Source organism: Microtus oregoni, unplaced genomic scaffold (assembly GCF_018167655.1).
Source record: "Microtus oregoni isolate MIOR12 unplaced genomic scaffold, Mior012 000002F_ref0000024, whole genome shotgun sequence".
In the NCBI taxonomy this organism is placed as follows: Eukaryota; Metazoa; Chordata; class Mammalia; order Rodentia; family Cricetidae; genus Microtus; species Microtus oregoni.
Genome location: NW_024543061.1, coordinates 79,850,269 through 79,865,214, shown reverse-complemented (window position 1 = coordinate 79,865,214; position 14,946 = coordinate 79,850,269). Strand labels below are relative to the sequence as shown.

The following is a 14,946-nucleotide window of genomic DNA, read 5'->3' as shown; positions in this document are numbered from 1 at the left end:
GAACTTAAAAAAATGAAAACATAGCACAGTGTTAGCAGAATCACACAGAGGGATGGATGGTGGCTCTACATAGCGCTCCCTGACTGAGGAAAAGGATAAAACGAAGCAACAGAGATCTGTTCGGAGTCTGTGAATTACCAGGGACATTAAGAGTGACAAGCCAACCAAGCACTTGGTTTATGAAGTTACCATGCCTGTATGGTTTCTTTGGGCCCTTCCCCCGTTTATTCACTGTTCACAGTTCACCACAGGAAAACCGTGGTGGGGCCTTGGGAGAATAAGACAAGGTCCCTCTTCTCAAGGTCACAACAGGACAAACTGACAGTTTAATAAGAGAAAGCAGACTATAAACAAATCATTAAACATAATCTGATTTGCAGAGCCCAGAAGAGGAAACAGCGGGGGGGGGGGGGATGATGTGTGGAAACCACTAACAATGTGACCACTGACCTGACGATTGCAAGATGAAATCTGCTAGGGGTAGCTGCGCTGGCAGCACACGCCAGCCCTAAATACATACATACATCCATACATACATCCATCCATCCATCCATCCATACATCCATCCACACATACATCCATACATACATCCATACATCCATCCATCCATCCATACATACATCCATACATCCATCCATACATCCATCCATCCATACATACATCCATACATACATACATCCATCCATCCTTACATACATACATCCATACATCCATACATACATACATCCATACATACATCCATCCATCCATCCATCCATCCATACATACATACCCTGAACTCCCCACCTGCAAAAGCTTCCCAATAGCAAACAAACTATTTACTTAAAAATATTATTAACAGGGCTGGAGAGATGGCTCAGAGGTTAAGAGCACTGACTGCTCTTCCAAAGGTCCTGAGTTCAATTCCCAGCAACCACATGGTGGCTCACAACCATCCGTAAGGAGATCTGGTGCCCTCTTCTGGCCTGCAGGCACACATGCAAACAGAATACTGACAATATTGTATACATAATAAATAAATAAATATTTAAAAAAAATATTATTAACAATAAGGCAATTCTCATGTGCCTTGTTCAGTTCTGTACAGCTCATCTCAAATACCTGCGTTGAGAACATTTTCGGGAAGAAAGTGGAGAAAAGACTGACATCCCACTACACTGTTGGAGCTAATTAAGTTCAAATCAGTATGGAATCCTAAATCACAACTAATCTCAATATTCTTTTCATGTTTCTCTAAAGTACAGGGCAGAAGCCATGCCTCATAAAAACAGAGGGGACCAGTGCGGTGGCCGAGCAGGCAAAAGTTATTGCCATGTAAGCCTGATGACATGAATTTAATTTCTGAAGCCCATGTTAGAAGGAGAATGAAGTCCCTAGAAGGGGCATGCACACCTCCTCCATACACAGTAAAAACAAAGCATTTTTAAAAAGCAACGAGAAGGGTTAGAGTTGGCACTCGCTGTCCTAACAGAGGATCAGGGTTGGATTCCTAGCACCCACATGGTGACTCACAACCATCTGTAACTCCAGTTTCAGTACAGCCAATCTCTCTGGCCACTGCGGGTACCAGGAACACACATGGTAAGACATACATACAGTCAAGACACACATACATAGTAAATAATAGAAAGAAAGAGAGAGAAAGTTCAGTGAGCTTCTCCTAAGAACTTTGCACCAACACAGAAGTATGGTCCAGCACACCTCTAGTACATCTGTGGGGTGACCGAGGGTCCAGCCATCACTGTACCAACACAGATATCTCAGCACACCTCAGCCATGTCTGGGAGATGACCCAAGGGCCAGTCACAATACTGTAATTTTTCAGTCCTTATGTATTATTTCACTTCCCAGTGGAATTTAATCTTGAAAATGCCATCGTTGCCCTTGACTTACTCGACCTATCAGGAGCCTCAACATTACTCTGCAAATCAGACTTATGTTTGGCGACTTCAATCTGAAACCCAACTCCATTCTTCATGTAGAGTCAATTTGTTCATAACTAATGTTCAAATACAGGTCCTTGTAATGATGAAAGAAAGACACCCTCAAGTCTTTTCTTCCAGTACCCAACACTACTGGGAAACAGGAAGTGGAAGATGTCATACTGGTTGGTCAGTGATTTCCATCTCCTAGGTCATTTACTCCAAACCCTTCTGATGAGGAAAACACTAGAATGCGCAACTCTGTGGCACGTGCCCACGGTCCCAGCTCCCAGGAGGAATCAAGAAAGAAGGGGGAGGGGTTCCATTTACTATCCACGAAATATTCAAAGATGATTTGTGTTTCAAGCTAGTGTTCCTTTAGAGATAAAAATCTCACAAAACAGCAAATGCCTGGAACAAGTAATTGGAAGAGATGAGTGATTTAGGAATCCAATTAGTCCATAAACACCTGCTTAGGAAGAAACCAATTATAAAGAAAAAGCCTTTTATACCATTAGACTCTTCCTCCTTAGGGAGTGGTGGTTATTAAAACATACTTGCTTACCAACAGGATTCAGACCCTTTGCATGTGAGAAAGCTATCTAGTGCTTAGGCCATTAATGAGCACCCTGACCGTCTGGCCAGCTGAGTAAGAATATGATGTAAGACTTCAAAATTCTCTATGTCTTCTAGTCTTTTCTAAGTTCTGCTTTTTGCATAAGTCACAACTAATTCAATTAGTTTATATAGTACCTGACCAACTTCTCAGAGAGCTCCCGTGCACGCTGCTCGCTTAGGTTGTGATGCATTAATGCAAGACCCAAGCACTATTTCCAAGTGCTTGCTGGCCCAAGGGGTAGAATAAACTTTTCTGCACAGGGAGAGTGCACTCCTGGACACCGAACTAACTCACTTACAAAATCACATACAAGTCAAAGTGAGAGGTATGACCCAATGGCAGCAAACAAAGCAGAACAAAAGGTCGACCATGGTGGCCACACCTTTAATTCCCCCCCCCCCCCCCCCCACACACACACAAACACAATCTGGAGGCAAAGGCAGCAGAGCTCTGTGACTTGGCGACCAGGCTGGTCTGGACAGTGAGCTCCAGCCCAGCCAGTTACATACTGAGGCTCTGCCTCAAAACAAATAAAAGGCAGCAGAGATGCATTAGAACTGGTCAGCATCCTCACTGTCAGCAGACATCTCAACTTCTGAACTAGAGGAGAAATGTGTGGTTGTGTCTGTATCAGTTCTGGAACCTTTTACACTTTCCCCCTACTTAATAGGGGGAAAAAATGGACAGTGGTGAATCTTTAACTACATTTTCACTGCATTAAAAATTTAGAAAATTTCTAATGGCAGTATGTGCAAAATGAAGAATGAAGACACACGCAGGACAGATTACCGATGGAGACTCGTGGCTGAGACAGAGCCTTGGGATGGAAGGGCCACTTTCAGCTCTACTGCTGACCCAAAGGTGCAAACAGGGGAGTCTGATAGCACGCTGTTTTTTTTTTTTATAAAAAAGATTTTATTTTATTTATGTGTGTGCATGTGTGTATATAATGCCTCATGCAAATAGTGCCCAGAGAGAGACCAGAAGAGGGCATTAGCCTGGAGTGGAATCAAACCTGAGTCCTCTGGAAGAGGAGGAGCATGGTTCTATCTATCTATCTATCTATCTATCTATCTATCTATCTATCTATCTATCTATCTATCTATCCTCTCTCTCTCTCTCTCTCTCATCTATCTCTTTGGTATCTCAAACCAAGTTTTATTAGGACATGAGCATTTTCTCTCAAAAAAGAAAACAAAAATAATGCACTTCTTTGCTATCTACTTGCTTAGGACACAAGGAACCCACCTTAGCTTTTACTTCTGGCCTCATTTCTGGAATTGAAATGAAATCTTTTGTTCTCATTTGAATACACTCGTCATCTCTTAACACTCTTCATCCGTACACAGTTCTTCTCATCTGTACACACCCATATGTTCACACTCCTCACCTGTACACACTCCTCATCTGTTCACACTCCTTCTCATCTGTATACACCCTCTTCTTATCTGTACACACTCCTCATCTGTACACACTCCTTCTCATCTGTTCACACTCCTTCTCATCTGTTCACACTCCTTCTAATCTGTACACACTCCTTCTCATCTGTTCACACTCCTCATCTGTTCACACTCCTTCTCATCTGTACACACTCCTCACCTGTACACACTCCTCATCTGTTCACACTCCTTCTTATCTGTACACACTTCTTCCCATCTGTACACACTCCTTCTCATCTGTTCACACTCCTTCTCATCTGTACACACTCCTTCCCATCTGTTCACACTCCTTCTCATCAGTTCACACTTCTTCCCATCTGTACACACTCCTCATCTGTACACACTTCTTCCCATCTGTACACACTTCTTCCCATCTGTTCACACTCCTTCTCATCTGTTCACACTCCTTCTCATCTGTTCACACTCCTTCTCATCTGTACACACTCCTTCTCATCTGTACACACTCCTCACCTGTACACACTCCTCATCTGTACACACTCCTTCCCATCTGTTCACACTCCTTCTCATCTGTTCACACTCCTCATCTGTTCACACTCCTTCTCATCTGTACACACTCCTTCCCATCTGTTCACACTCCTTCTCATCTGTTCACACTTCTTCCCATCTGTACACACTCCTTCTCATCTGTACACACTTCTTCCCATCTGTTCACACTCCTCATCTGTTCACACTCCTCATCTGTTCACACTCCTTCTCATCTGTTCACACTCCTTCTCATCTGTACACACTCCTCACCTGTACACACTCCTCACCTGTACACACTCCTTCTCATCTGTTCACACTCCTTCTTATCTGTACACACTTCTTCCCATCTGTACACACTCCTTCTCATCTGTTCACACTCCTTCTTATCTGTACACACTTCTTCCCATCTGTACACACTCCTTCTCATCTGTTCACACTCCTTCTTATCTGTACACACTTCTTCCCATCTGTACACACTCCTCATCTGTTCACACTCCTTCTCATCTGTACACACTTCTTCCCATCTGTTCACACTCCTTCTCATCTGTTCACACTTCTTCCCATCTGTTCACACTCCTTCTCATCTGTACACACTTCTTCCCATCTGTACACACTTCTTCCCATCTGTTCACACTCCTTCTCATCTGTTCACACTCCTTCTCATCTGTTCACACTCCTTCTCATCTGTACACACTCCTCACCTGTACACACTCCTCATCTGTACACACTCCTTCCCATCTGTTCACACTCCTTCTTATCTGTACACACTTCTTCCCATCTGTACACACTCCTTCTCATCTGTTCACACTCCTTCTCATCTGTACACACTTCTTCCCATCTGTTCACACTCCTTCTCATCTGTTCACACTCCTTCCCATCTGTACACACTTCTTCCCATCTGTACACACTCCTTCTCATCTGTTCACACTCCTTCTTATCTGTACACACTTCTTCCCATCTGTACACACTCCTTATCTGTACACACTTCTTCCCATCTGTACACACTTCTTCCCATCTGTTCACACTCCTTCCCATCTGTACACACTTCTTCCCATCTGTACACACTCCTTCTCATCTGTTCACACTCCTTCTCATCTGTACACACTTCTTCCCATATGTTCACACTCCTTCTTATCTGTTCACACTCCTCATCTGTACACACTTTTCCCCATCTGTACACACTTCTCATCTGTACACACTTCTCTTCTGTTCACATTCTCAGAATAAAATTGGAACCCTTTCCAGCTGAAGAAAGTTGGAGGGCAGTGTGGGAAGAAAGGAAGACAGGGAGAACCGGAGAAGGAAATACAGCAGGTTCACTCCAGAGGTCAGCAGGAACCACCACCTGGTTCCCTTTCCCACAGACCATATCAAGGCCAATGATGCATACTATAAACTAGTTATCTCAAGACGGTGCAGTTATACCACCTGGCCGTGTGGCTAACAGAAGTTAATGTGCCCCCCCCCCTTTTTTTTAAAGAAATGACAACTTCATTCAAACAGCCAATGTAGATGCATCAACCAAGGAGATGATAAAATGGCAATTAAAAATTTGACTTTGTTTTTATGTAAATCTTTTTCAGAGAAAAAAAAGCATCATTGGCTTCACACAGCAAACAGAAAAGCACCTTTATAACGTCTCTCTCCCAGTAAAACCAAACGTTCCAATACTGCTTTTAAAAATGTGTGTGTGTTCATCTCCAGAGCTGGTAAGCCAGAAACCCCAGATTCTCCTAGAGCTGGTGTAGTGATGTTTGTGTTTTAACAAATAAAGCTTGTCTACAGATCAGAGTGCAGAGTGAAGCCACTAGTGGTCAGGCCCTGGCGGCTCACACCCTTAATCCCAGAACTTGGGATCCTGTGCCTTTAATCCCAGCACTAGGGAGGTGAAGACAGGAGTGATATGGCTGGGCGGAGAGAGGAATATGAGGGAGGAGACAGGAGCTCAGTGTAGTCTGGAGATGCAGTCTGAAGCAGTCAGTCAGAGGATGCATTCTGAGGTAGAGCATTTGCCCAGCATGTATAAAGCCCTGGGTTCAATCACTATTTGGGGATGAGTAGACTCATTACCAAAATTCCCTCCTTCTGACTGAGGGAAAAAAAAAAATCAATCAGACAATTTGGAAACCCATTTTCAGAAAAAATAAAAATAGTACACCTTGTGGAGCTATTTCTACTGTAGACATTTTTGGATGCGATTGCTGAGAACATGAATTCTAAGTAGTGAAGAGTATGTTATTTCTTGCTCCTGCTGGAGCTGATGGAATTAAAGACCATTTCCTAAATGGGAATAAAGCGTGTCTATGTGGGTGTCTCGTACTCCCCATTACTGTTCTTACTAACTCAATAGTTGGCATTTTGTTTAAAAATGTTCTGGTGGAGAGTGCTTGTTGTTCTAGAAGACCTGAGTTTAGACCCTTCTCCTACACCAGGCTGCTCTCAATAAAGGGTCCCACACTCTCCTCTGGCCTCGGCTGACACCCACACGGACACCCTCAAACAAAAATAAAACTAACAAAAATATATCTTAATAAAAAAACACTGCTAGCCTGGTTGTGGTGGCAGAGGCAGGCGGGTGTCTGCGAGTTCAAGGCCAGTTTGGTCTACAAAGCGAGTGCCGGGATAGCTAGGGCAGTTATACAGACAAACCCTGTTTCGCAAAACAAAACAAAACAACAAAAAACCCCAAAACCAACCCAAACCAAACAAAAAAACAACCCTCAAACTAAATAAAAACCAACCAACCCAAACCACTGCCATCTCGTACTTTCTGATTGGACAGGCTGTAAGAGCTGGGGTTCGGGCAAAGGTAATTCATTTGGGGCAGTGTCTGCTGTGGCTCAGTATTACAGCTAAGCCTGCCCCTCTCTGGTTCTCACTCCAAACCCCAGAGAGCCCAGTTGCTTTTCAAGTCTCAAATCTCAAGGTGATTGTGGTGATGGTGGTGGTCAGAGACGGCTTGCAGAACCAGTTTTTTCCTTTCTGCCCCATGGTCCTAAAGCCAGCTGACCTTGCTGGCCCTACAGCAGGCTCCTGAGGCGCAGAAAGTCCATTTTGGGATAGTTCCTTATAGTAACAGACAATGCGCTCCTCCATCTTTCTCCAGCCAAACTCTTCTAGAGCTCATGTCAACCACCCTACTGAAACTGCCTTCTTAAAGGTCAATTAATAGTCTCTGATTTTCAGTGCTTTGGGGATCTACACAGCTTTTGACACCTGGAAATCTTTTACCTTCTTGGACTCTGCTAAGTGTGCTTTCGTGCTGACTAAGGGTCTCTGGAAAGCTTCCTAATTTTTTTTCATGCACTATATGTACTTTAAAAGATGTGTTTATGTATTTTATGCATAAGGGTGTTTTGTCTGCATGTACATCTGTACACCAAAAGAGGGCAACAGATCCCATGAGATACAGTTACTGACAGTTGAGAGCTACCATGTGCTCACATACGGAACTGAACTCTGGTCCTCTTAAGTGCTGAGCCATCCCTCTAGTCCCCAATGCACATGTTTTTAACCATACCCCTTAAACACATATGCTCTGATTTAAATTCCCACCTTTTGATAACAGCAACAGTATCAAGCATAATTAAAATTCACTGAGCACTGTGTGCCTGGCTCACACCCTGCTCTTCACACACTACACATAAAAACCCTGTGTTTGTCACAAAACAAAACACTCTATAAACACACACAAGATCTGTACCCAGACCAACATTATACTAACGCTTCTGTTAAATTTTATTTGTGGGTTGAAGAATTCATGTTAAATGATCATCTTACCTCTGAAGACTCATTTAGCCAAAGCTCATGTGCCATATGATACATGCCAGCAATTATTACCTATCCAATAGTTGTAATTTTGAATAGATTCTTAAAACTTGTTGAAAAATGAGATATCTTTAATTAGCTAATTAATTATTGCTTTTTGAGACAGGGATTCCCTATGTAGCATTGAGATTTCCTATAATGATTATATTTTTATTTTATTTTTAAGACATCAATGTGCATGCGTGCACACACATGTATGCTGGAGTTGGTTTTCTCCTGCGAGACTGACTGTGGTCACCAGGCTCCGGGGCAAGTGCCTTTACTTGCTGACTTATCGCAACAGCCCGCAACTGCTAAAATTTTTGAAAGGAAGTGGGAGTGGGCCCTCTGTATAGCTTACTTAATGACATACTCTTAGGAGGCCACTAACACAGTTTCAAATATAAAAATGTTTTAAAGTCTAAAAAAAAATGTAACTTGAAGTTTCTGGTAGGGATGAGGGTGTGAGTACTGTTACCCAAAGGACTCTTACACAAGTCACACCATTCCCACAGGAGCAAAATCTCGGCTGCCAACATGCTGAAGGCCATACCTTCTCGCTACACTAAACACCCAACAGTGACTAGGTGTCTATGCACAGTTATAGCATCTGTATTATTTTTAACTCATAAATGCTTTATATTTCACAGTAAAAAAAAAAATCTTTTAACAAGCGTAAAGTGACAGGAGAGGCCAGATACTGCAGAAGAAACACATTCTGGAGGAAAACAGCAAAGAAACACAACTGTATCCAATGAAAGGCAGCACCCCGCGTGATCAAGTGTCTACCGGGAGGCGCTGGTGGGCTCAACAGCACTGTAAGCGGCCCCTTCACTCTGTATTCAGTCTCTTCAGCGGCTAGTCTAAAAGTTTGCCACCTGCTCGATCACTACCCTGACCTCCACGCTATCTGCTCAGGAACCCAGATCTTGGATGCAGTGTGTGAACGTGACTTCCTTCAAGTCTCCAGATGGGGAGCTCACCCACCTTTCTGACGTTGGGCACTCCATTCCCGTTCTTTATCATAAGATTTACATGTGTTTACATGGGAAGGCTTTGATGTATTTTCTAAGATCCAATCATCCATTTTCTGGATGCATAGCTGGCTAAATGATAACTGCTCTCTCCCTCCCCTTTTCTCCTCTCCTTTCCCCCACAGCAACTTGTCCTAAAAACAAAAGCTTCTGATAAATTTATAAATTGTCTTTAGTAGGCAAATCCTTTCTCTCTGATCTATACATTTCAGAGATTTTTCTCAAGGAAAAGGAAAACATCCACCCAGCCCACCCCCCAAAATTTTCAAGGAATAATTTTCTCAAGGAAAAGAGTTTCATCGAAGATGTATCTACTCTTTAAGAGACAAAGGAAAACCACCACAGTTTATGTAAGCAAGGAAAAGTCTACCGATTTGTGCCAGACAGACACCAAGATGACTCCACTCCAAGCAGATGATCACCATCAAACTTCTTAAACTAACCTTGACTTTCTCCCTTGGAAGCCCTTCTGTCCCAGATGACACGTAGGGGGAATTCCACTGATATTCTGCCCAGAAACCCAATGTTCAAGATGTGACTTTATATCTTTGTAGAGTAAAATTAATCCAGTTATTGTTTCATTTGGTGTGTGGTATATCCATGTGTGGGCACTGCCTGAGCAGGCACCACATAAAGCTTGCCATCTTTTTGCCCTAAGATAGGGTTTCTCACTACATTCCCTGGCCCCTTTCAGATAGGCTGGGCGGTCAGGAGTTGCTGGGGTTACAGGCAGATGCCACCATATCTAGCTTTTGAATGCCGGTCATTTGAATTCAGGACCTCATGCTTGCATGGCCAGCACCTTTCCTATGGAAACATCCGCCCAGCCCACCCCCCAAAATTTTCAATATATTATCTGGAAAATATTAGAAATCTCAGAATATTTTAAAGAAGATTTTGCTAGGGCATGTATCTGTTTTATTATATGTTTGTTACATTGCACGCCCAATGTCTAATGTTACTTTTGGTTAAACATGGCTAATAAGCCATTAAGAAACCAAACTTAACAAGAAACCTGATCCATCTCCATTCTCAGGTAGTGAAATATTGACCAAATAAAAGTAACCTCAGTGCTCACATACTGGGGTACGGCAACCAGCCCACCTTCACCCCTGAGCAGTTAAGGACAGAAGGCAATGGCCACGGATCTACGAATTTTTGTATACCCCCTTCTCAGAGGAGAACATATGTAGGCTGAAAGCAAGGGACTTAAATAGTTAGATTTCAAATTTAACACGGATGCTAGGACACAAGCTAACCCACAACTAAATCAAATTATCAGTTTCTCAAAAAACAAAACACAAAGTCTCTGAAGTGAGTGAGTGGAACAGCGGAGTAGCCAAGATACTTCACAGATGAGGTTGAAAGTTTGATATTCTAGTTAACATGGGAATAAAGGCTAGCAGAACTCGGGGTATCAAGAAAGAAGAGAAAAATTATGAGAAAGAAAAAAGGCTAAGCAGTCAAAACTGGAGTGAGGGGAGGTGTGCACACCTTTAGCTGAAGAACTACTGAGGATTATGGCACATACTGCAAGGTCATCTGTGTTCCACATGCATCCCTGGAGGTCTCTGGAGCTAAGCACCATGTGGGCACTGGGAATCAAATATGGGTCCTCTGCAAGAGTAGCCAGGGCTCTTAACCTCTGAGTCATTTTCCCAGGTGCCATCACATCGTCCTGAAAGACAGACTCTGATGAGAACTCGCGGCAGATGTGGAAGGAAGAGCTGGTTAAACGAAAGTCACTGCAAACACTCCAACCTCGGAGACTAACAGAAGAGAGCCAGGAAAATCGGACTTTGGTCTGGCAAGAAGAGGTTCTGAATGCCTATAGACCCAGAATTACTGGAGGCAAGAAGCGCTGGCGCTTGAGGTCACCTTGGGCTGCGCAGACTGGGTAACTTGAGATAGTCTCAAAAACCAAAGATGGTCACTGTCACTAGTGCTGCCTCCATTTTTGGGTAGACCTTACTCTTTTTTTTCTCTTACTATTTTATTACTATTGATTATAGTGCTCAAATGCGGCCATGAGCACTGCGGAGTTAGAGGGCCACTTTCTGGGTCCTTTCTCCCCTTCTACCTCTCTGTGGACTGCAAGGATCAAACTCGAGGCCAGACTTGTACATCAGGCTCCGTACCCACTGGCCGTCTTGCCAGCCCTAGTCCTTGCCTGTTTTTCAGGGTGAGAACTCCTCAGGAGACAGCTTACACACAACTGAGACTCTGGAAAGGGATTATGCAGACACAAACTCACACATGCAGAGAACATTCTGTATTCTATTTCTGTGACAAACACCAAAGGTCGGTAATACATAAGGAAAAGAGAATTGTTTGGTTTAGTGTTTTAGAAGCGGAAAGTCCAAAGCACCCCACCACTTAGGTCACTGATAAGACCTCCTGGCAGATGAGACTACAATCATGGGAGCACATGCATGATGGAGGAGGGTCATCTTTCTATCTGTTGATTTCATTGGTTAAGCAATAAAGAAACTGCTTGGCCCTAATAGGTTAAAACATAGGTGGGTGGAGTAAACAGAATAGAATGCTGGGAGAAAGAAGCTGAGTCAAGGAGTCGCCATGATTCTCCCACTCCAGGCAGACGCAGGTTAAGATCATTCCTGGTAAGCCAGCTCGTGGGCTACACAGATTATAAGAAATGGGCTAGTCCAGGTGCGAGAGTTAGCAGAGAAAAGGCTAGATATAATGGGCCAAGCGGTGTTTAAAAGAATACAGTTTCCGTGTAATTATTTCGGGGCATAAGCTAGCCATGCGGGCGGCCGGGTGCTGGGGACGCAGCCCCACCGCTTGTATTACAACACATGCAGAGGAGATCACATGACCAAACAGCAAAGGGATGGTCTAATCAAACATTCATTACATCTCCCCTTTAAAAGCTTCACCCTCAACACCCCTCCACTGTGGACTACATTTTACCTAGCACATGAGTGGGGAACACACTTGAACCCCATACAACCATAGATTTCCGCTTACTAAGGGATTCATATGAGAAAAGTAAAGAGCTATAAATATGCAGAACACCAAAATGACCTTAAAAAAAGAAATGATGAAAGAGCTATAATGCAAAAAGAGTCCAGATGAAAACCACTAACGAGCTGCAATCCAAAGAAGCTGACAAGCACCACGCCAGACTGAGGTTAAGCTGCATATGCATTTTCGGTGTGGCAAGGAGCCATCTGTTGTAGGTTAGCTTCAGGAACCACACACTTCTGATGATCCTACGGTGGTGGTTTGAATGAGAATGGCCCTTATTGGCTCACATCTTGGAAGACAGTCATCAGGAAGTGATACTATTGGGAGGGATTAATATATGAGGCCTTGCTGGAGGAAATGTGTCACTGGGGACGGGCTTTGAGGTTTCAAAAGCTCAAGCCAAGCCAGGTGTCTCCCCCTTCATGTTGCCTGAGGATGAAGCCTTTTCCAGCACCATGTCTGCTCGCATACCAATATGCTTCCTGGCATGACAATAATGACTAAACCTCTGAAACTGTAAGCCAGCCCCAATTAAATGGTTTCTAGTATAAGGTTTGCATTGGTCATGGTGTCTTGTCACAGCAATAGAACACTAAGACAGCTAATCTTAAGTCATTTACACCTCTGAGAGCTCATTAAAATATAATGAGTCAGCTGAACTACCTTAACTTTACCAAAAAGCAGTTGTTGGAAGAAATAGACCAGAGAGAAGACACAGTACAGGATATGGGTATGAAGAAACTATCTGACATATTCTTTGCCAACCTGACAGCTGAACAACCTTGCTGCTTAAGAGTTATACTGGGAGCCTCATTCACAGACCTGAGTTTACTGTGTACCAATCATTACAAAGAACTAAATTACATAAGAGTATCTAATTTAATCCCAGTTTGAGTCTTAAAACTTTCGTTGCTGTTTTTTCTCTTTTTGTTTTTGTTTTTTCGAGACAGGGTTTCTTTGTATATATATCTCTGGCTGTCCTGGGACTTGTCGTAGACTAGGCTGGCCTCAAATTCAGAGATCTACTTGCCCCTGCCTCTCTGAGTGCTGGAATTAAAGGTGTGTGATGTGTGATTCCCCTCTGTATGCTGTAAATACCATTGGTTAATAAAGAAGCTGTTTTGGGCCTGTGATAGGGTAGAGTAGACCTAGGTGGGGAAAACTAAACTGAATGCTGGAAGAAAGGAGGCGGAGTCAAGGAGAAGCCATGTTTACCAGGTAAGCCACAGCCTCATGGTGATACACAGATTAATGGAGATGGGTTAATTTTAGGTGTAAGAGATAGCTAGAAATACGCTTAAGTTATTGGCCAAACAGTATTAGAAATAATATAATATAGTTTCTGTGTGATTATTTCGGGGCTGAGCAGCCAGGAACAAACAAACAGGTGTGTACCACATTTGCTGTTTTAAAAGGACAACAATCTTCACAAAAAGAGAAAAAGTATAAGCTTTTAAATGATGTTACTTGTTGACCTGGATTAAAAACAAAGCAAAAAATTTAATTCAATATACATCAGTGGTAGAGTGTTTTTCCAACACATGCAGAGAACTGGCTTCTAACTTTGCTCCAAACAACATAAAACCAAACAAATCCACATGTAGCAAATGCCAACCACGCATAGGTCTGCTTGGTTCACTTAAATATAATCTTAGCTAACATGTTTTTTATAGTAATACAAAAACATCTGAGTTAAAATAAAAAGTTGAGAACTGACTTTAAAATAAAAAGAAGAGCATGGACTGCTCTTCCAGAGTTCCTGAGTTCAATTCTCAGCAACCACAAGGTGTTCATAGCCATCTTTAATGGGACCTAATGCCCTCTTCTGGTATAAAGGTGTATATGCAGATAGAGCACTCACATATATTAAATACACAAATAAATAAATTAGTATGGTTTTGTAAGAACGTTTTTCTTGAATAATATTTTTAATTACATAATTGTTTGGAAAGGTAATTAACAAGACATTTAATCAACCCTTTTGTTACTAGTAACAATGTATAATATAAAATTTGATTTTCACATACTAAAAAATTATTCACATTTCTGTTCATGGTCGGCGAAAAAAGGAGAGCAGTGAACTAAAGACATGCACATGAAATTAGGGATGGCAGGACATGGATCAGGGCCAGGTCTACCAGATCACAAAGGCTACTTACTTTCTTCTACAAATGCTATCCTCCAAAAACTTGTTTTTCACAGGAATAATCTATGAGAACTGATCTTTTCTTCCTCAAGAGCCAGGTCTGGCCTGCAGTGACTCTGCCTCCTGAGCACTGGTTTCCAGGCATGCTCACTACACCTGACGAGGAGGGCCAAGAGCAATGAATTATAAACACTGGCTTCCAGAGCAGCATGTGATTGCAAGAATTATAAACACTGGCTTCCAGAGCAGCATGTGATTGTGCACACACCCTGGTTGGGCAGTGCACATCTTTGAAGAAAGCAGTTTTAGAGAGAGTGACTGGCCCTGTCGGCTAAGGTTTCACCTCGGAACTCTTCCCCTGTCAGGCGGCCTCACACCTCCAGACTGAGTAGAGTTCCTGTTTGCATTATCAGAACACCTGCCAATTGTTTAATGGCTTAGAAAGAAAGTTATTCTAGGAGAAACTAAGCTCCTGAGCAGGATGGGAAAGGCTATGTTCTGT

General features: G+C 42.8%; 1 protein-coding gene across 27 annotated transcripts in view; it reads right to left on the bottom strand.

Moving 5' to 3' along the window:
* Positions 1-14,946, bottom strand: part of Plekha5 (pleckstrin homology domain containing A5) — a 167,307-nt gene that overhangs the window by 84,529 nt on the left and 67,832 nt on the right. The window lies entirely within an intron of this gene.